Source organism: Balaenoptera physalus (genome assembly GCF_965194825.1).
Source record: "Balaenoptera physalus genome assembly, chromosome: 15".
Classification (NCBI taxonomy): Eukaryota; Metazoa; Chordata; class Mammalia; order Artiodactyla; family Balaenopteridae; genus Balaenoptera; species Balaenoptera physalus.
The window spans coordinates 26670263-26693876 of NC_138894.1; positions in this window are offsets into that span (position 1 = coordinate 26670263).

A 23614-nucleotide genomic window follows, 5' to 3' on the forward strand; every position below is an offset into this window, starting at 1 on the left:
CTATTAAGTAGTTATTTTGGTTAAGATTCTCCTTTAGGTAATTACGTTTCATTTTATAGATGTCATAATGTCTTGCTATTTACTCTACCCATGACCTTAAACAAAACACAACTATCCTAAACCTGAATTAGGATTTTCAAATCCTTAAATCTGGGTCCTGACTCCACAGGTGATTTCTAAATTCCACAAACTATGTGCCCTTTTATAGGAGTCCTGAACTCCTGCAACAACCTTCCAAGTAAACTCTGTAGAAACCCCATAATTTGCCATCTCCTTTCTTATATCTGAGCTGAAGAACACTCATTAATGTCCCCAGTGAATACAGACTTACACCTTTAAAAATACATAACTTTGATTATCTCTTCATTCATTGTGAATATCTTTTTACTTGCCTTTGGTGAAATTCCTGTCTGGTGTTCTAAAATATACTCTGAGAACACCTGGAAGAACACTTCTCAGTTTACTAACTGAATATCCTATAACCATAATTAAATTTTCAGTAGATAAGTACGACTATAGTTTTAGAACAAAATTGAAAACAATAGCATTGAGCTATTTTATCTTCATTTGTCTCCCACTAATTCTTATCTGTAGGTGAATGTATGCATACATGATTCATAATAAGGCGTGTTCTTTCATTGTCATAAACAATGTATTCTCTTCTTTTCCTTCATTCATTATTTATTGGGTGATTACTACTTCTCAGGCATTGGGAAAATCACTGGAGATGTAGCTGGGAACAAATCAGTTATGTCCCATCTGAGAGCTTTCAGTGTTTTTGAACAAATAAACAAGTAGATAGAGAATTCAATACAATGTGTGAGTACTGTGAGAAGGGAGGTATAGTACCATAAGAGTCCCTAAGAAGAAATTTCATCTGGATTTAAGTGTCAGGGAAGGCTGCCTTGAGGAGGTGGCATGAAAGTATGAGTCAGGAGTAGGAAAGAGAGGTATTAGGAACTCTGATTCACAAAGTGGTGATAGCATGTTCAAAGAGTTAAGACCATACATGAAACAGAATGAAGGCTTATGTGACTGGAACTTATAGGGGAGAAGAGAAATGAGACCTAAGAGACAAGTAGCCAATCTTAAAGGGCATCAGAGACCACATTAGCATTTAGGTTAAATAGCGATGAGATCATATGTTCTTTTGATGATTCAGTATAGAACTTGGATTGATGACAAATAAGACTGAAATCAGGGAGATCAATGATGAAGCTATAGGAATAGTCCAGGAAAGATAAGATGGTGGTACTAGGGTAGTGGACCTGAGTATGAAAAGATACAGGAGATGTATAAGAGGGGAAGCTATCAGACTTCTGGTGTGTGGGATTGTGTGTGAAGGAAGAAGACAAGCAAGACATTAAAGTTGATGCTTATGCTTTTGGCTTAAAAGAACAAATGTGTGTCAGTGCCATTTATTGAAGTACATAATAGAGGAGAAGAAGTAGATCTGAGACAAAAGTAATATGTTCATTTTGTGGTGTTTTGAAGATTAGATTCCTGCAGGGTATACAATTGAAGCCAACCAGAAGGCAGTGGGATATAGAAGTCTGGAGCTCACAAGAGCAGTAGAGCAGAATCCAATTGTTATGGATAGAAGAATAAATTGTAATGAGGAAGTATAGACCATAAATAAATGTAAACACCTCTTCATGTCATGATTACTGTTTCCAATGAATCTTTTAAGTGATACACAAAACTAGCTGCATATTAATCTCCTAGGGAGCTTTGAAAAATATTGATATTTTGTCCTGGTCACAGAAAAATCAAATCAGAATCTGGGGATTTGAGGGTTTCAGAATCCAGAGATTGGTGTGTTATAACAGCTTTACAGGAATTCTAACATGAAGACAGAACTAAAATCTACTGATTATAACTTTATGGTATATTTGTAATTCTCAAAATTTTATTACCTATCAAAGGGAAAGGACCAGTAGACATATAGTTTATGACAAATGATATGTAATTTAGAACTACTTATTGCAACATGTAGTTTTAATCATTGGCAATATTAATTACCTACATTTACAAAATACTATGTTATTTCATGGATACATTCATCTTGGAACTAGAAAACCCTGAGACAGAAATTAATATATATTTAGTACCTAGTACTCCCCACACTCTTATTAAGAGTTTTATATAAATTATGTCATGCAGTAAAAAAATTAAAAACCTATAACTACCCTGTACTGTTGAAATAAAAATCTCTTGATCTTAGGGGTTGCTTACTTGCCCAAGGTCCCATTATAAATATATTAACAGGTAGACCCAGTGTTCATAAACCCTATTGGGCACATTATTTTTATAATGCAAATTTATACATTTCCTTCTTTTTCTGGCTGAAACTCTGTTTGAGAGTGTTTTTATAACAAAGAAGAATTAGCACAGAGATTTAAGCATTAGAAATATGTATTCTTTTGTCTGTTCTCCTTGGGGGCAAAACACCAGTTATCTCTAAATCATAATACTCTTTCACCTGACTCTTAGTTGAATGTATTTGGAATGTTTAATATAAAAAGCCATTTTTGCCTGAAAATTAATCACATATGATTCAATGTATGAAACATATAGTATATGTGCATTCTGCTAGTGAATGCAGCCCATGAAACAACTTTTTCTTCTTTTTTAAATTTTTCCTTCTTTTTTTGATCTTATTTCTGAAATAATATTTTGCATACATTTTTATTTATCTTCTCCTGAATTGTGCTTTACCTTATTTTTCATTCCTTCCTTATATTCCATGAAAAAACAAATAAAACTCCAGACATAAAGTTAAGAAAAAAAAAAAAATAATGAGTTGCTAAACACAGCTATGAGAATCAACCTCGGCTCTAGGGAAAACTAAGTGGTAAGAAGTCAGTAGATAGTGAAATGCTGTATGAAGCTTGACTTGCTAGACTTGTATAAGAAGAGAGAAAGAAAAAGGACTCTAATTGAAAGGATGATTTTTGCTAGAGCTGGGGTATTAGATTTAAATTCTGGGCATAAAAAAGAAGGGGATCCAGGTTAGCACAGTGTAAGGAGGGTGAGTGGAGATTTACACTGCATACCCTCTTCAGGAACTCTCTTCCTGAGGTCTAGAAAACAAATATAATCTGGAACCTGTACATCTAAACAAGAAACAGAGTAGTCGAAGAACCAACCCTATTTTGGCATTGAAATAATGAATAATTGTCAGTAACGTGTTCATTTGAATATAACAATCAATGGTATCAATCAATTATATATGGGGAAATGACCCATGATTATTTTTTCCTAAATCTGCTGCAAAATGCTAAGAATTATTGATGATTTCTGGCCAGTTAGAAGCCACTGAATACAGATTCATTAAAAGGATATCACTTAAAAATCAGACCATCTGCAACTATCTGAAATACCTGTAATTACTTTGGATAAAATTTGTTCCACAGTTTTATGGTCAGAAGAAAATTTGTCATTTAATATAGGAGAGAAACACAGCATCTGTCAGAACAGTGGCAAAATATTATTTTTATTCTTTGAATACCAAGACAGGGCCAGTAGATAGTTACCAAAAATGTATTTTATCTTCCATAACATGACTATACCACTGGGAGAGAGCTATCTTTCATCAGTGGAATATGAGCAGAATTGAAACATGAAATTTTCTGATTTTTAAGGTGCAGGTATGTCTTCACTATTTTTCCCTCATTTGATGTTGAATGTGGATTACAAGACCATAGAGCATTTGATGAAAGCAATCTGAATTCATGAATCTTCATGCAGAGGAAAGTACCCAGGAAAAACTGCACTGAAACGTTGTCTGAGTTAGAGATTTCTACTGTGTTATCTAAAATTTAAAGTTTGTTAATGCACTCTAAAAGTAAGATCACCAGAATTTTTCCAATAAAAAGTGACCAGTTAAAAAATTGCTAGAAGGTATTATCCTCTGTTCTAGTAAATATAGAAGTTTCTGAAGTATGAATGTTCATCTAGAAAGTGGAATATGTGGGGAGTTTCTAGATTCTACAGAATGTTTATGTTGTTCTGTCACAAATCTCAGAAACAACTCGTCATAAATAAAATCACTTACTCTGATTTAGCTTTTCCTGCTCTTTTGTTAGTGGCATGTCACTCCTATGTTGTCACTTACCATGTCTTATATCTGGGTTTTTATTGTTCGTTGTTTTGTTCTGAGTCTCCTTTTCATTAGCTATCAAAAAGCATCATCATTAGTGGGTTGAAATAAAGAAATATAAGTTATCTATGAGGTTCTATAATCCATGGGCCTGATGGAAAATTTTTCAGAGAAGACCACATATGTATCATTCCTGAAATTTATCCTAACACAACTATTACAACACAAGTCTCTTTGTGGAGATGTAGATTCAGAGGACAGCAAGGAAGGAACATTTTATTCTTTGTTTCCATGTCGGCCTAAATCTCAGACCTGAGTGAACTGAGTTGGAATCTATAGATATGCAAAAACTCTTGTGTTGAGAAGGTAGGCCTGAGATTTTAACTCCAATAGATTTAATGGATTCCTTAGTTCTTTTTTCCTCTAAATTTTATCTATAAAACTATCTTACTATTTTGATGGCAAGAAAAAGTCTAAGGCAAAAGAAGAGGAAAGTGCATATTTTCCCTAATGTTTACTGCAGGGTTGATCTAAATTATCTGTCGCAGGCCTTAAGAAAGAAGCATATCCCAGAAAGCAGGGAGACTCAAGGCCTTTGATTATCCCATATTCCAGCTAAGACAGAGATAATGACAATGAAACAAAGAGCTTGAATACATTAGATCTTTACTAGATCTTAAAAGCTCTTCATCTAGAATTGGAATATAATCAACATCCTTGACAATGATCCTATGTTATTAATATTTCTACTTTTGAGTGGAGAGGCATCAGGGAATGAAGTGACCAGGATTCAAGAGCCTTGAGTTTTTCATAGAAGTCAGCAGGTATCAAGTAATAATCATAACAGAATAGTATAATTATCATTATTATTGTCATTATTATCATTATCATAATGATCAATAGCATTATACATACCTTTTGTGTTCTCTTTATGCACTAGACACTATGCTTAAGGTTACAAATAAATTATTTCCAGTGAACCACATGTGCAAATTGAGGCCAGATGTATTATATGCCCAATGCCTAAAATATATCAACTCTATTATTTAGAAGGTATATTACATCTTACATTTCTTCTGGATTCATGCCTAAATGAGTAGGATGCCAGAAGTCTTAACACAAAATATGTAAGAATATTACCTTAACTGTATAAGTACTTAATTTTCCATATATAAACTTAAGAATAAATTTGCATAAACCCATTCACATATATATTTAATATTTAAACAAGTTTATTTTAATAGTTTATCCTTTAGAAATCAAGAGAAAATATATGAAATATTAATTATAACTGAATAATGATCTACTTGAATTCAATGTTAATGCAAAGTGAAATAAATTCATAAGTTAACCTCTAGGGGAATCCAAAAAGGCATAAAATTCATATCTGGAAATGACTTAACATATTGTATAGCTCATGATTTCTAGATAAACTGAAGATAAGAAGTTAAATGTTTTCACAATGTCACAAATATATGAAAAGGCACCAGATTTCCATATTCCCTGTCAAATATTCCTTTGACCACACACACATAAATAAAAAATGGATATGTTACATAACCCCACAATTCAATGAAGACAAGTGGGAGGTGAGTCCTTCGTTACTTGAGTGGTCTATTGCAATTAAATTTGATTTTTATAATACCAAGAGGATAGTTTTAGGAATATTTGTTTTTATAAAACAAATAATACTTCTTCATTAATACTATACTTAAGTAAATTTAATTTGTATTTTTTTCTGTTTTTTAACTTTCAGAATGCTTGGAATTTCTTCACAGAATGTTCACGTTATCGCTGATAGAAGGCAGCTATTATACGAATATCTCTAAAATACTTGAATAGACCAAATGACAGTCTGTATCAGAAATAACCATATGATACCACTAGACTATTAATACACTTGGAGTCCAGGGAATAATACAAAGATTTATACACTCTTCCTCTGTGATTGCTTTTTATTCTTAGCTGAGTTAGTTTAACATCGGCACTAAAATTTCCCTCACCCTTGTCTTTGGTCAGCATGTCTTATTCACTCCAACACCTGGCTTCATCTTTTCATCTCGCTATCAATTTCATTCTATTTCATACTGTCACTCCTTCAATCTCGTTCTGGCTCAAACCCTTGGCTCATCCAAATTGCAAACCCTACATCTAGTATGAAATGATGTCTCTCTTAACATGGTTCATGTGACTGAATTTTAATGCATTATTTTGCTCAAAGACAGCATTCCTACAAAGAGTGAGGATGGAAAAAGGGCAATGGGAAAGAATAGAGTACAGAAATGTTATTCATCACCTCCCTTGTTAAAGGATATTTAGGTTGATTCCAAGTTTTCTTGAATAGAATTTCTTAGATGATAATCTGTTTTCTCTACTATTAGCATAATAGAAATGTGTCATCCTCATAAGGTCTGTGTCACAAATAATTTTACAGAGCAAGAATGCCAAAGCTGTGCTTACCAACAGTTGTTGCCAACAGATCCTCCAAATATTCTTCATAGACAAAGATGTTTCTATAGAGAATAATTTTGCTACAAAGAATAACAAACAATTGAATGCTAAATCTGCTTTGCTCCTTTGCTTTCCCCAGGCATTTCTTTGCTGGAATCCTCTGTGATACATAAAATTAGAAGATAGGACTGTATATACACACTTTAAAAAATAAAAAGAACACAGGATGAAAATAAGATCTTTTATGATATAGATAAATAAAATATGAATAATTTAAAACATTTTATTTGCTTTCCCTATTAATTTTTTCAGATATAATATTATAAAAACACTAATGTCTTTCAAAAATAACTTTCCATAATAGCCTTCCTGCTTGCGTATAACTACGATCAACAGAACAGCATTATAAGTACTCTTCCTAAAAAACAAAACAAAACAAAACCCACTTAGCTTTTAAATCTAAAGTTGTTTGAACAATTGTTTAAAAATGAGGGAAAATGTTAGATACAAATTCTACATCACACAAAATGTAGTATCTCATTTTACTCAGTGAGGCTCATTAAAATCTAGTTCATTAATTCTCATATGCAAACATACCATGTGTCAAATCACATCTCCCAAAACATAACTACAAACAATAAAAAGCAGTTATGAAGAAGCTCTTTCTAATGAAATTATGTGATCCATAATCAGGAAAATTGTTCTAAAACTGTCATTACAATTTGAGATATACTTTTTTACAATAATTTATATTCTTTTGTCTCTGAAATTAAGAAATGTCACAATAGTTTTGTCCCAATTTCTAAAATATGATCTGTATGATTCTTTGCCAAATACTTAAGTTTGCCAGGCAGTTAGGGCCAAATGAAGCTTTTTTTTTTGTTTTGAATTTTTTAATTTAATTTAATTTATTTTTTTATACAGCAGGTTCTTATTAGTTATCCATTTTATACATATTAGTGTATATATGTTAATCCCAACCTCCCAATTCATCACACACACACCCCTACCCCCAGTCACTTTCTCCCCTTGGTGTCCGTACGTTTGTTCTCTACACCTGTGTCAGGACTAATCTTTGTACTCTCTCTGGACTTGCCAATTAGATGGAATTAGAACTAAGGAATGTCAGAGAAAAAAATCAAAGCTGTTGAAACGAACTGATGAAATGCAGCCATGAGCCAACAGAAATTTTCTTTACCAGAAATTATTTTTAAAAAACACAAATTGGGATGAAAAGTTTATTATTGGATATTTAAAAAATTCTGGGGAGGGAAAACACTCAGGAGAATCTTAATGAAGCAGAGACAAAGCTCCCAAATGTTAAACAAAATCAACATTACTTTATTGCTTATAAGCGATACTTTGATTCAGTGATTTACTCAAGTGTCATTAGAGCTTATGCATTTTTTACAATATGCAGTGATTGATAAAATCCACCTATCATCTTGCATAATGCCTTAATTAAAATAAAAGGATTATTTGATGCCTAAACAAAATCAAGTTAAAAAAAATGAAAGTTCCATCCAAAGATCAGAATGACCACCACACTGGTTCTTTGCCACTTTTTCTATCATACCAATATAGGGAAAACTGTTATCAAAATGTTATGCTAAGTGTCTTTCACTAGAACTTCCTAGATACTCCATTCCCCCCTTGTCTTATAGCTAGATTAACGAGATTTTGATTTCCATCAGCTGATCACCTTCACGAATATTTTTATGCACATGTTCACTCAACACAGATTTAGTGAGCATCTGCTTTTTGTGATTCACACTACAGCTCACCTGTTTTCCAAAGGAAGCAGTGTGTACTGGAACTAGCTTTCACCAGCTTACAAAATCTATTCTGTGCATCCCTTTCCACCTCCATGCTCAGTGTTATCATGTTGATACCTTGAAATTGGCTATGGTGGGAATATTTACTCTCAAAAAAATGGCAACTGCTACAGATTGAGGCCTTTCTTGGCCTGGACAACTGGTTGTTAAATGTTTATCAGCGTATCACTAAATGTATGTCTTGTAACTGTTTGAAAAATGTACACTAATTTGAATTTTCCTGATAAGACATCCAAGATTCCAATATGTTAGCTGGCTTACACCTCATCACATGACTGTCATGTGTGTAATTGGATAGAAATGCAGGTTATTTGACTTAAACTCAATTATTTTTTCACCCTTCTCCAGGGTTGTTATTCTGTATCACTAAATAATTGTATTCCAATATTGTTTATCTGTGTGATAAAGTTATACAGGTGCATATGCGTGCACACATATATATATACGCACATACATATATATATATATATATACATACACGCTCTAATGGATTAATTACCATGGTTAGCATAATTAAATGCTAGTGATATTTTTGAAGGAACTCTGAGTGACAAGGACAAAAATCCAAGTTTGTTGAAATCCTCATGAGATTTTTCTGCATAGTGCTCTATTTTCATTTAATGCAGAATCTTGCTTTGAGAACTGGAGTCCTGATGCAAGGTGAACACTGGTAAATCAATTGATGAATGCTGTCGGCATCTTGGCCACTGATCTGAAGATGTTATTTCTCAGCATAGAAGTACCTGTGTAGGGCAGACTATTACCAATATATTTTAAATTTCTACCTTTAATATCCAAGTAGAGTAGGAAAGGGAAAAATGTAAATTTGGAGTGAAGGGTTAAACTTTTCATCAACTTTCCCAGGAATGTCATGGCTGCCTCTAAAGTTAGTATTTCTAGGTGTACTAACAAATACCCAGCAGGAACAATTCATTGATTCTGACACTAGTGCTGTGTTCAGAAATTTCTCCCTCTTTATTTATTTAAATCATCAGTCTCTGATCCAGTCAACACCTTGTAAATGAAGAGAGACTTATCTGGCAGCTTTCAATCAGTATAATAGCTACTGCTAGTACACCAATGGGTCAAACCCTGCATATTTTTATTTCAAAGCATGATATCCTAAAATTATGCAATCATTAATACCAGAGGCTAATTTTAGTAACAAATTCTAAAAAATTAATAAGCACTTCTTTTACATACCTCAATTCTATTTATCATCCTCTAATTACTCTAGGTAAATATGCAAAATTTGATTCTTACTCTAGTACTAGAAATATGATCAAATTTTGGAAAAGCAGCTATTTATAGAATACTGTGAGCATAAGAAGAACGCCTAATTTTGGATACAGAAAAAAATATTTTTAATATGTAGTAATTGGCAGGTTTACAATAGTAGAATGGGATAACGTACAATTCTATTGCTTAAGAAAGCATATCTTTCTAAGTGACTACTTACAGTGATTACTTTGATATGAAATTCAGATGAAAGGAATTGATGTTATTTCACAGATTTTCAAAATGTGCTATTTAGATGTATTTATTGTCATTTATCATAAGTTGACTTACTGTTGCATTCAATGTTATTTGTCTTATTGGCTAAGTCCTGTGTCCACAAAATTAGGATTTGAGGAATTGAAGAAAATGCAGGTATTTCAAATTATTTTCCTATACGCACTTCAACTGAATGTGTAAAATTCCATCATTTGAAATTAATTTCTTTAAGGCAAGCATTTTCCTGTCTTATGTATGTATATACACATATGCATATATGTATATGTATATAGACAGAATGCACATGTGGTGTGTGTATATCCTCCTGCTATTCTGAAGTACAGGGTTCCTATGAAAACTTTTGTTAAGCCAAATGATTTAAAATGAAGAAGCAATTTTCTTTTTCGTAGAGGTGAGAATCTTTTTTCAGATTTCTTTTGGTTAGCAAAAACAGGTACTAATGTAGGTCTTTTGTAAAAGCAAAATGGCATAATACAAACTTTCTAAAAGAGGGCAATACCTGTATAGTATATGTATGTGTGTAATGTGTGTGTATGTATTTATTTTCCTCAAAAGGCAAACACTCCAGGGGATTAATACAGTGAGTCACCAACACATTAATATGAATTCACTCACTTCCTCCACCATCACTACTCTCAGAAATAACTTACAGTTTTCCTTTCTGATAGTGAATACGCCATTTTACAAAAATAATAAAGCTAAAAGAAGTTGTTGGAAAAAAGCTTCATCTACTTTAAATTTACTAGTGGAAAATTCTGGCTATGTCTGCCTGAGGCACATTTTAAAGGGTTATCAGAAAGTGATAAGCTTTTCAGACCTGGTAGTGAACTTTGATATTATTCTGGACAATGGCTTTGCATTTACAAATGAGACAAGTGAGGTCCAGCGTACATACTGAATACAAAAGAAGGATGTGCCCCTCCTTCCTTTAAGGATAATTCCTTGCACCCACTACTTCTACTCACATTCCTTTGTCACAGTTTAATACAGTGGTCACACCTAGCTATGATGAAGACAGGGGAATATCTTTATTATGGGTAGCTTGGTGTCAGATATAAGTTGGAGATTTTATTTCTAAGAGAAAGAGTGGATAAGAGTTATCAGTGGGGGACAACAATTCTCTCTCATCAGTTTGTACTTTGATCACCGAGATAATGTTCAGAGCCCTTCTCATATATGAACATATTTTCTCCCTCCCTAAAGGCAATATCATCAAGGTTTCAGTTAATTCATGTTTTCAGCTCAAAGTCCAACCACTTGGGATGTGGTCACATTTGGATGTAATGCTCATGGCTCAAGGTACGTGTTTCTGTCTCAGTCAATATACAATGAAAGATGAGCAGGATAAACAGAATAAAATTCACTTTAAATAAGGGGAAAAGGGGGATAACACAGTAGTCACTGTGATTGTTGTGATCAATTCCCAGGTTAGAGTAATTGGAGCCAAATATTTTTGGAGACATACTTGTACATCTTAAGACTATTCTTTCACTTACTAGCCTCTCTGCTCTGCTTTCTTTCTTTCTTTCAACCTGATGAAAACTACCTTGATATTGAAAATATTTGTTGGATTTTTGAAGGTACTAATTAGTTATAAGTCCCCCACTCAATGATTCTGGATCATTTGAAACTAAAATAAGAGTAAAATATGTATCAAAATATCAGCTTTAGGTGTAGTAAATTTAGACTGAAGAAAGTGCATTGGACCTGCGGTGTAAATAGGTTTTTTGTGTTTTTTTTTTTTTACTTTACTCCTTTAAATCAAGCCCTATAGAGAACATATGTACTTAGCCAGCCAATTGGATTTTGTCCATTCAACCCTGAGAGTAAGGAGGGACTGTTCTGATCAATAACACAGCTGGGAGGCATCAGGAAATGGGGGAAAAAAAGAGAGCAAGAGGGAGAGAGAGTGTGACCGAGAAAGAACATTGAGAATACATACAGGCAAGCTATGGGCATATCAGGGAAGCTTTCACCATACTGCTCATGAATCAAAAAAGAAATTGTCAAGGGAAAAATCAAGGAGAGCAGCACGACAAAAGGCCAAAGCACAGAATTATGGGGCGAATAAGGAAATGGTTTCCACTATGCTATATTTCTTCATTTCATTACAGAAGATGAGTTTAACATAATGTTGAGCTATGAGTAGTATTGCTAATATTTATTAATGTATGCTTATATTTCTCCAAAAAAATGCCCAGAATGCAAATAATCACCTCTATTTAATAGCTTTCTTATTTATTTGATGGATGTAGGAGATATCACAATAACATGGGTTTCATAGTTGATAAAGAAGTTTGATATTTTTTTACTTAATTTTTATTTCCAAAGGTTCTTTTTTCTCTCAATTTTTTCTCTCTTTCTTCCTCATTGATTTTGTACCATAATCCTATAGCCTTTTTCTTACATAGTTAAGATACTGCTATAAAACAAATGTGTGCAAATTCTTCAAACAAAAGTTTAATACCACAAAAATCAAACAGGGTCTATGAGTTTTAAGCAATGCTGACAGAAGTGGTATAAATATGACTAGGGCTGGAGTGAGAACTTTCCTTTTTGATGTTAGAGATGATTTGACTTCCATTAAGAAAACTGTAAGAAAAATGCAATTATAATTTATTTTTAAATAGCACTTTATAATTTATCAAGCATTTTCAATGTTTTATCAGTTATTTATCATAGCACCTCTTAGGCATCTCCATTACATTGGTCATTATTTTAGAGATTAGAAGACTAAGGACAGGAAGGACACATGACTATATCCAGTGAGGAAACCAACCCAGACTTCTAAATCTATCTATCCATCTGATTCCATATCCCTTGCTTTCTCAACTCCAGCACGCTGAAGTCACTAGTGAAAAAGCACTCCATATGTCACACAACATGCCATAAGATTGTCCGACTATTTTGAAGAAAATCTCTCAGAGAAATCAATGACCAAGAGAGAACTGCAGAAAGCAGATGGTGTCATCAGCATACTTCTGGTGCAGCATCTGCGTTTACTTCTGTCTCTAGATTGGATTATACTTACATCAAAAGAGCCAATATGTGCAAAAAGGAAGAAATATTAGTAAAATAAGAACAAAACTTTCAGCACAGACACATTTACTAATTACAGAACTATTGATGGATATTAACCATACTATGGTTTGTGTGTGTGTGTGTGTGTGCACGTGCACCTCAGCATCAGAAGAAGCTTACCTAATGTTCAGTGAATGCTGTGAAGCTTGGAAACCCAGAGGCCAAAGGAGCCCCAAGAGACTCACCTAAAAATCACAGTAATGGAGTTGCAGTGGTAACCCCCTACCTAATTACAGATGGTGCTCAAAGTAAAATCCCATTAAGACAAGTTTCATGGGTTTGTTGTGATTGGCTGTTAGAAATTACACCATTATTACACAGAGTCTGAAGTCGAAATGGCACTGATCTTCAATCTCTCTGCAGAGAGATAATAAATGAAAAAAAAGAAAAACATCACCAACAAAAAAATCCTACAGTTAGAGGTAGTTCTCCCACTTAAACTGGTTTCATCCTAAAAAAATATGCTATAAGTTAAATTTAAAAAAATAGAAGCAACTCTAATTGCAATTGACTTATTTTTAGAGCTCTATTACAAAACAGATTCACCTATGTTTTTTTCTATTCTTTATGAATGAACAAGCTCAAAAGATAGGATATGTGAGGTTCCTTTAACATTCATCTTGAAGCAGTATGCTTTTTCAGTCAGATCACTGATGCTAGGGCATGTGGCTGGACTCTGAGACCTGTCCTACACTAGATCCATGAGGGATTTACATGGAGGGAATGCTGGGCAAATGTTCACTTTATTGCTATGTAAGATGAGCTTGGCTTTAAACTCCCACAGTCTGTGCCTTGTTGAATTATGCTGGACTACGTGTGTAGTTTAAGACCTTACTTGGCACATTTAACTTAAAGTCAAGACTAGAAGCATGTCTGCTCTTTTCACTTTTCCTGAAGTCTGTACTAGGATATTTAGATTTTCTCACCCTATTGGCAAAGGAAGTCTCAAAGGAAAAACCAAGATAGAAAAAACTAAGAACTAGAGCAGAGTCAGCTTAAAATTCTCAATTTATACTTCTTCCACCTGAACCCAACTCTGGTGGGTCAACAAATATTTTCTGTAAGTGTCCAGATAATAAATGCAAATACAGATTTGTGGGCTATAAGACCATTGTTGCAACCACTCATCTTTGTCATGGCAGCAATGAGCATAGTCAGGTTTGATGTGGAACAGGAAGGATGTGGCCTATGGGTCCTATTTTGCTGATCATTTTAGGTCTTTAGCAGATGTAGACTGCTCCTCCTAGTATGAGGGTTCTCCAGGCCATCTCTATGATGGAATTGAAAGAGAGGAAAAGGAGAGACGATTTAACAAATGAGAACAATCCACAAAGGGAAAACAAAAAAAACAAAAAAAATCCACAACCTCTTTCTTCTTCTTACTAATATTTCTGACCCTTAACTCTTTTGTTGCCTAATTTGTTTTTATTTCTTTGAAGCATTCAGAGATTGAGCTTGTAGAAGAAGCTGAGCTGGTGAGCTTCAGCTTTTGGTTAAAATGTGCAGTCAGTACTATCCTAAGGAGGTTTTTTTTTTCAGTAGAACCCTAAACCTATAATTTGATCATCTGCCCACTTTTGCAGTGTAATCCTCACAAAAACCATATTCAACTCCTTCTAAAAGTAAGAACATACTACATTACATAAAACTTTCTAAAGTTCATGTGAAATTAAATACAGTAACATAGAACCAATCACAGAAAATAGATTTAATATGATTTTATATTAAAGATGATTACACCACAGTCTTGCTTTTTGATAGTCCTTAATTTTTTTTCATGGTGTTAAGTCAAAGGTGGAATTATCAGGAAAATTATCAGTAATTAAGCAGAAACCTTGACAAGCATTTTTATTCCTTGAACTGATTAAAGGTCTTTCAACTAGCTTGAAAAAATTGAGAAACAATATTTTGGGCTGTAGTTTTCTTTTCCCGTTTATCTAAAGAGAAGGTAAATTGGCTTCCTTAAATGCTCATTTCACCAGTCCCAGAAGCTTCATTCTATGCATTGAAATTATTTCGGGCATGACTGCCTTTAAAATGCATGAACCCGTGTTTGCCCTCAATGTTCCAGTCTTTGATCTTTCACCACTGATTGTTCTACATCATCAAAAATCCTCAAAGCTTCTGCATGAGTAGTGGTCAGACCTATAGGCACACTGCAGAATTTGATCTTGAAACCACAAAATTAGAAGTCTTTACGTCTCAGCCTCTCGTCCTGCACTTGTTTAAACAAATTCATAACACTTTGGGATGGCTTTTGCTGTTACTCAGTAAATTATACATTATAACGCTTTTAATGTTTTAAATGAGAGAACTGACAGTCAAAATAGAGAATTCCAATTAACACTGAATTTTTATTTTATCAATATTTTAAAGGATTTAAAGCATTAGAGATGAAGTGTGATTCTAAAGTGTGACTTTTGTCACAAACCCAAATTCGCACATCCACATGGCTCCTGTCCTTCTATTCAGTTCAACAAACGTTTATTATGTGACTACTATATATCTGATGTAAAGCCATATAAAAATTGGAAAGACACATTCTCTGCCTTCCAGGAGCATGAAATTTAGGAAGGTAATTAGAGTATGTGTTTTATAAAATTAGTCAGTTTATTTGAATCACTTTAGTGTAATTGATTTTCAAAAACAAGACCTTCAAAGTAATAAATCTTATGAGAAAATAAACCTTATTGCTTAGATTAGAGGAGAGTTACCTCCTTTTACCTGCTTAGCCTCACTGTCTCCTGTCCCAACTGTTGAATACCTTATAGACAGATATCAGTGCTTTAAAACTGAAAAACTCTAGAAAAAGAGACCAAAACATTAGACTGAACTTGTAAACTGAGAAAGCATAAGGCACAAGCTGGGAAGCTAAATTACATATGTTCATCTGTTACCTCTGTAACAGTTTATTAATTAGGATTCCATTGCAAATGGCAGAAACCAAAGTAAATTAGTGGAGGAGAACTAATTTACTCTTGAAATACATAACTGTTGGAAAACCAGATCATGGGAAAGAGGGTAGCTTCAAGAATCAAGATTTACCATCAAGTCTTTTCCATTTCATCTTTGTCTCTGTTTGTCTCTGGCTTATCTCCATTATCCCTCACACTTGACTTGTGCTAATCACAGCTATCAAGAAGAACAAAGTTTTATATCATGGACTTTTTATATTGGAGAGGCCTTTACAGATATCTTAATCCCCTCACATTCTAAAATTCCAAAGAAGGAATTTGATTGGTTCAATTTGGGACAGATTCACATTCCAAAACAAATAAACTATGTATATAAATACAGCAGTACATCATGTGGTCATGTAAATATAACAAAGGGAGGGCTCCCAGGAAAAATGTAAGATGACCACTGATAAAGACCTCTGTAGAAATCAACTACAAGCATACAAAACCTAACTACTGCAAACAGCTTAAGTATTAATAAACATAAATGAAAACATCATAAGTAAAATCACCATAAATAGTTGTTGATTTGCAATTCGAATGCAGAAATAAATTAAAGAGATGTAATATATTATGTCTCCATTCATCATCTTGACACATGTTCATATGCCTTTGCTTTGTTCCTACTGAAACTAGGAAGACATTTCATATTTATATGAGCTTTTCTGAAGTAGTTTGAGGAAATTTTAAGATACAGAACAGTATGTGGATGCAATTGAGAGGAAATTTCTTTTTTCTTGATGAAAGCACCATTATCATCATACTTATAACAATTCATGAAAATGTCAACTGTAATTCAATTTTCTCTTACTCCATCAATTTACTCTTCAGTAGTAGACAATGATGGGCTTTCATTAGAGGGAGTAAACCAGAGAATTCATGTGTTATATATAAAATGTATTGGACCTAATATAGAGTGAATCAGTACTATTGTTGACTGGCAATGGCATAGCCTTGCCTAAAGAGTTTTTCTTTGTAAGACTATTTATAATAGTTTTATTTTATCTGTATTTGAAAAATGAATGTTTTTAAGATCTTGGTTAATCCTTCATGAAAGTATTCTTAAATACATTCCATATTTAACTGAGTCCTCTAAATAGTCCCTGAATGGAGAACCTTATAACCTCAGAAGAGAAAACAAATCAGATTCCTCAATTTATAAAAAGTAGAACTTAGAAAAAATTCACTTACTATAGTAATTCCTAAATAAAGTCTCAGACTCACATCTTGTTTATGAGGGTAGAGATTGGAAAGAGCAGCCTTGTAATAACTTGGTTTTATTTCTGAAGGCCTCACAAACTGTTCATTACTTTAAAAGGTAGTTTGAGGGTAAATATGGCAACTACATTGAATACTATTAGAAAAAAGTTTTTACTCTTTGTAAGATGTTTACATTGTAAATATTTGTGAAAGGGTTTGTCCCCAAATATATTGCAAATACAGCCAGTTCTAATATAAGATGGCATATGTATTCCTAAAAATCACTATGCTGTGTAAAATTGCACACTAGAAAATACAGAGTCTATTGGAAAAATGGGGTTGGGTCACAACACTTAAGAACTTCATTAGCGACACATTTAAGAAAAGATAGGAACCTAATAAAAGCAGTAGCATACTTTCACACATGGTAAATGATTAAGAAATACATGAATATTGCTCCCAAAATGGTACTTTACATTGTAAATGGCCTGAAGTTTGTTTGTGGATGTGGGCATCAGAAACTACATTTGTTTTCTATTGCGTGCATGGTAATCACCACAAACTTCATGGCTTGAAACAGCACCTGTTTATTAATCTTGCGGTTCTATAGACCAGAGGTCCAGGCACAGCTTAGCTGAATTTTCTGCCCATAGTCTCACAGGCTGAAATCAAGGTGTCAGCTGAGGTAGTGATATCTACTAAAGCTCTGGTCCTCTTCCACTCAGTACGTAAGCAGGCCAGATTTTGGGGTTGCAGGATTGAGGTCTCAGCTTCTGGAGGCCACCCTTCCCCACAGGCAGCTCACAACGCAGCAGGAGAGGAGGAGCTCTAACTTCCTTCATCCCTGACCTTGAGACCCTCTTTTTAAAGCCTCACATGATTAGGTAAGGCTCACCCAGAATAATCTACTTTAAATCAGTTCAAGTTAACTGATTAACAAACTTAATTATATTGGAAAATTTCCTTCACCATTACCATATGATGTATCCTGATCATGGGAGAGATAACCCATCACCTCTTACATGTTTTATTGATTAGAAGCAAGTTACAAGTCCCTCCCACTCAAGAGAAGGGATTAATACAAAGACATGCATCATTGGAGGCCATCTTTGAATTCTATTAAAACAGAACAGTTGCAGCTTGTGAGTTATTGTGAAGTGGTGATAGGAGACCTACATGAAATTGGATGAAAAGTTTTAACACAAGATGTGGATCAATGGGGATTATAACACAAGTAGTGAATGGAGGTAGCTGGTAGATGTTTGAGGTGCGTGTGTGTGTTTTGTGAATTCCTACCCAGTAGCTCAGTTCAGCTTTGTGCAGTTTTCTGCATTCAGCTATTGTTTCTCACAGATTAAATCATGCATAAGCAAATGCAAAATTCGTATTATGCTCAGGTTGTTCCTTAATGTATCAGTCGTGTTGGGACTAATGTGAATTTTTAAAACAAACATATAGCAGAATGAACTATACATATTTATCTATTGCCTTCAATACCTAAAAGAACGTTGGCGTAGAATGGAAATTTTGTAGTACCTTTTAAATTGAATAGAATTGGAATAGTCTTTGGATTTGGAATAGATACACAAATGGGCTTTATTTCAATCCATCAAGTCCTTGCTGAATTGTGGTCATGGCTCCAATGAGCCAAAGAAGAAGAGAAATGGGATGGATATGTGGTTTATCTACATAATGATGTAGAGCTCATAGAGAACGAATGAGAAGAGTTCAGGAAAATATATTGTAAAGGCACTGTGGTACAGTTTGGATACCTGAGTTCTAATTTAAAGCTAACCACTATGATATTTATTATTTGCTTTCGTTTTAAAATGTGTTTGGTACAAGAGAGTTTCTGAAAGTAAATGAGTTTCTGTAACAGAAAATTTCAGAAACACATAAATAGTTTTGTCTCTATTTCTCACTCGATCTTTTATAAAATGCTGCCCAGCTATCAAGGCTCCACTCTAGTTAAGAAATTTCAGTGTATTCTCCCAATAGCACTTCCTCTGCAGAAAGACAATCAGGAACCTAAGCAAAAACAGGTTAAGTGTCAAAACAAGCTAAGTCAAGAATATTTTACATCTCTGAAACAACAATATTAAAAATGCCTCATGTGTGGATCATCCTACATGACTATTTCAGGAATGTGAAAAAGAATAAGAAGACATTCCTCTTTGAAGATGACTAGTGACCATATATTTAATCCAAATTAGCACCAAATTACCACTGACATAACTAAAATAAGATTATTTCAATTAGCCTTCGTGAAATACGGTAAGGAAATAGCATCAAAACAACACACATTTGAGAATTTTGTGGATTATACTAGTGTGGTGGGATTTGGCTAAACTAAGTGCCAAACTATAATTTAATAAACAAAGAAAAAGCTTTCCTAGAATATATGGGGTACGTGTGGGGTTGAGAATAAAAACTGCTCAATAGAAAAAGTATAAGGAAAAATATGTAGTGGCTAAGAAATGTAAGAATAAACATGAAAATAAGAATATGTTTGTAAATTATTGAAATAAAGGTTAATTTTGTAAAATTTTTAATGAGAGTCAGTGACTCCCAAAAAAGTTCAAAAACAAATAACAACTAAATGCTGTTTGCATCTAAAACAAAATGTCATTTAAAAATAATAATAGAGGGATGAATAACTGCCCATATAGGTAATACAAACAGAAAAAAATAATGCCAGTGACAAATACTAGTAATGTTAGACAAAGCACAATTCTGGTAAAAAGCATTTATATTTCCTTCAACAAATAGTTACATAGTGCCTACTATAGCCAGTAGTAGAGAGGAGCTGAACATCTAACCTATTGGGTCCAGACAAAACACTCTGTGGTCTTACCTTACCTTCAGCCATCTCTTACCTAGCAATCTGGTGGCCAGGCTTCATCACCTCTGTCCTTTCCTAAATAATCGTAGGCATCCAACATTTCTGTCATAGTGGTCATGGAGCTACACCATAAGCATCCCCCTCCTCTCCACAAGAAGCAGCTATAATCAGGAATACACATAATCTCTGCAAATGTGTTGTTCTAGAAATTACAAGTATTGTTTGACAGTCACTGAAAAAGTTAACTCCTGGTTGTATAGCCTAAGCAACTATTTAGCAATATAAACTTCCACCCATTTATGAATAAAGCTATCATAAAATTCCTGGATTTTTAAACATTTTATATAAGCTTAGGAAGAAAACAATAAACTTTAAAAATATGAGGCAATCAATTAAACTTGAATGCTAATTGGAGTTTGGATAATATTACAGAATGATTTTTTTTAAGTTTAATAATAGCATTGTGGCTACATTAAAACCTGTATTTATCTTTTAGACACTCTGTAGAAGCAAGGACAGTAGAACGTCAGGAGTATGTGAGAGAAGCTAGTAAAGGAGTAGATGAAACAAGATTTGCCTGTATTGATTATTTTTTTTAACATCTTTATTAGAGTATAATTGCTTTACAATGGTGTGTTAGTTTTTGCTTTATAGTGAAATGGATCAGTTATACATATACATATGTCCGGATATCTCTTCCCTATTGCATCTCCCTCCCTCCCACCTTCCCTATCCCGCCCCTCCAGGTGGTCACAAAGCACCGAGCTGGTCTCCCTGGGCTATGAGGCTGCTTCCCACTAGCTATCTGTTTTACGTTTGGTAGTGTATATATGTCCATGCCACTCTCTCACTTTGTCCAAGCTTATGCTTCCCCCTCCCCGTATCCTCAAGTCCATTCTCCAGTAGGTCTGCATCTTTATTCCTGTCTTGCCCCTAGGTTCTTCTGACCATTTTTTTTCTTTCTTTTTTTTTTTTTTTTTAGATTCCATATATATGTGTTAGCATGTGGTATTTGTTTTTCTTTTTCTGACTTACTTCACTGTGTATGACAGTCTCTAGGTCCATCCACCTCACTACAAATAACTCAGTTTCGTTCCTTTTTATGGCTGAGTAATATTCCATTGTATATATGTGCCACATCTTCTTTATCCATTCATCTGTTGATGGGCACTTAGGTGGCTTCCATGTCCTGGCTATTGTAAATAGACCTGCAATGAACATTTTGGTTTATGACTCGTTTTCAATTATGGTTTCCTCAGGGTATATGCCCAGTAGTGGGATTGCTGGGTCTTATGGTAGTTCTATTTATAGTTTTTTAAGGACCTTCCTTACTGTTCTCCATAGTGGCTGTATCAATTTACATTCCCACCAACAGTGCAAGAGCGTTCCCTTTTCTCCACACCCTCTCCAGCATTTGTTGTTCGTAGATGTTTTGATGATGGCCATTCTGACCGGTGTGAGATGATATCTCATTGTAGTTTTGATTTGCATTTCTCTAATGATTAATGATGTTGAGCATTCTTTCATGTGTTTGTTGGCAATCTGTATATCTTCTTTGGAGAAATGTCTATTTAGGTCTCCTGCCCATTTTTGGATTGGATTGTTTGTTTTTTTGATATTGAGCTGCATGTGTTGCTTGTATGTTTTAGAGATTAATCATTTGTCAGTTGCTTCATTTGCAAATATTTTCTCACATTCTGAGGGTTGTCTTTTGGTCTTGTTTATGGGTTCCTTTGCTGTGCAAAAGCTTTTAAGTTTCATTAGGTCCCATTTGTTTATTTTTGTTTTTATTCCCCTTTCTCTAGGAGGTGGGTCAAAAAGGATCTTGCTGTGATTTATGTCATAGACTGTTCTGCCTATGTTTTCCTCTAAGAGTTTGATGGTGTCTGGCCTTACATTTAGGTCTTTAATCCATTTTGAGTTTATTTTTGGGTATGGTGTTAGGGACTGTTCAAATTTCATTCTTTTACATGTAGCTGTCCAGTTTTCCCAGCACCACTTATTGAAGAGGCTGTCTTTTCTCCACTGTATATTCTTGCCTCCTTTATCAAAGATAAGGTGACCATATGTGCGTGGGTTTATCTCTGGGCTTTCTATCCTGTTCCATTGATCTATATTTCTGTTTTTGTGCCACTACCATACTGTCTTGATTACTGTAGCTTTGTAATATAGTCTGAAGTAAGGAAGCCTGATTCCTCCAGGTCCGTTTTTCTTTCTCAAGATTGCTTTGGCTATTCGGGGTCTTTTGTGTTTCCATACAAATTGTGAAATTTTTTGTTCTAGTTCTGTGAAAAATGCCAGTGGTAGTTTGATAGGGATTGCATTTCATATGTAGATTTCTTTGGGTAGTAGAGTCATTTTCACAATGCTGATTCTTCCAATCCAAGAACATGGTATATCTCTCTATCTATTTGTATCATCTTTAATTTCTTTCATCGCTGTATTATAATTTGCTGCATACAGGTCTTTTGTCTCCTTAGGTAGGTTTATTCCTAGATATTTATTCCTTTTGTTGCAATGGTAAATGGGAGAGTTTTCTTAATTTAACTTTCAGATTATTCATCATTAGTGTATAGGAATGCGAGAGATTTCTGTGCATTAATTTTGTATCCTGCTACTTTACCAAATTCATTGATTAGCTATAGTAGTCTTCTGGTAGCATCTTTAGGATTCTCTATGTATAGTATTATGTCATCTGCAAACAGTGACAGCTTTACTTCTTCTTTTCCAATGTGGATTCCTTTTATTTCTTTTTCTTCTCTAATTGCTGGGGCTAAAATTCCAAAACTATGTTGAATAATAGTGGTGAGAGTGGGCAACCTTGTCTTGTTCCTGATCTTAGTGGAAATGGTTTCAGTTTTTCACCATTGAGGTTGATGTTGGCTGTGGGTTTGTCATATTTGGCCTTTATTATATTGAGGAAAGTTCCCTCTATGCCTACTTTCTGGAGGTTTTTTTATCATAAATGAGTTTTGAATTTTGTTGAAAGCTTTCTCTGCATCTATTGAGATGATCATATGGTTTTTCTCCTTCAATTTGTTAATATGGTGTATCACATTGATTGATTTGTGTATATTGAAGAATCCTTGGATTCCTGGAATAAACCCCACTTGATCATTGTGTAAGACCCTTTTAATGTGCTGTTGGGTTCTGTTTGGTAGTATTTTGTTGAGTATTTTTGCATCTATGTTCATCAGTGATATTGGCCTGTAGTTTTCTTTCTTTGTGACATCATCGACTGGTTTTGGTATCAGAATGATGGTGGCCTCATAGAGTGAGTTTGGGTGTGTTCCTCCCTCTGCTATATTTTGTATGAGTTTGAGAAGGATAGGTGTTAGCTCTTCTCTAAATGTTTGATAGAATTCGCCTGTGAAGTCATCTGGTCCTGGCCTTTTGTTTGTTGGAAGATTTTTAATCACAGTTTCCATTTCAGTGCTTGTGATGGGTCTGTTCATATTTTCTATTTCTTCCTGGTTCAGTCTCGGAAGGTTGTGCATTTCTGAGAATTTGTCGATTTCCTCCAAGTTGTCCATTTTATTGGCATAGCGTTGCTTGCAGTAATCTCTCATGATCCTTTGTATTTCTGCAGTGTCAGTTCTTACTTCTCCTTTTTCATTTCTAATTCTATTGA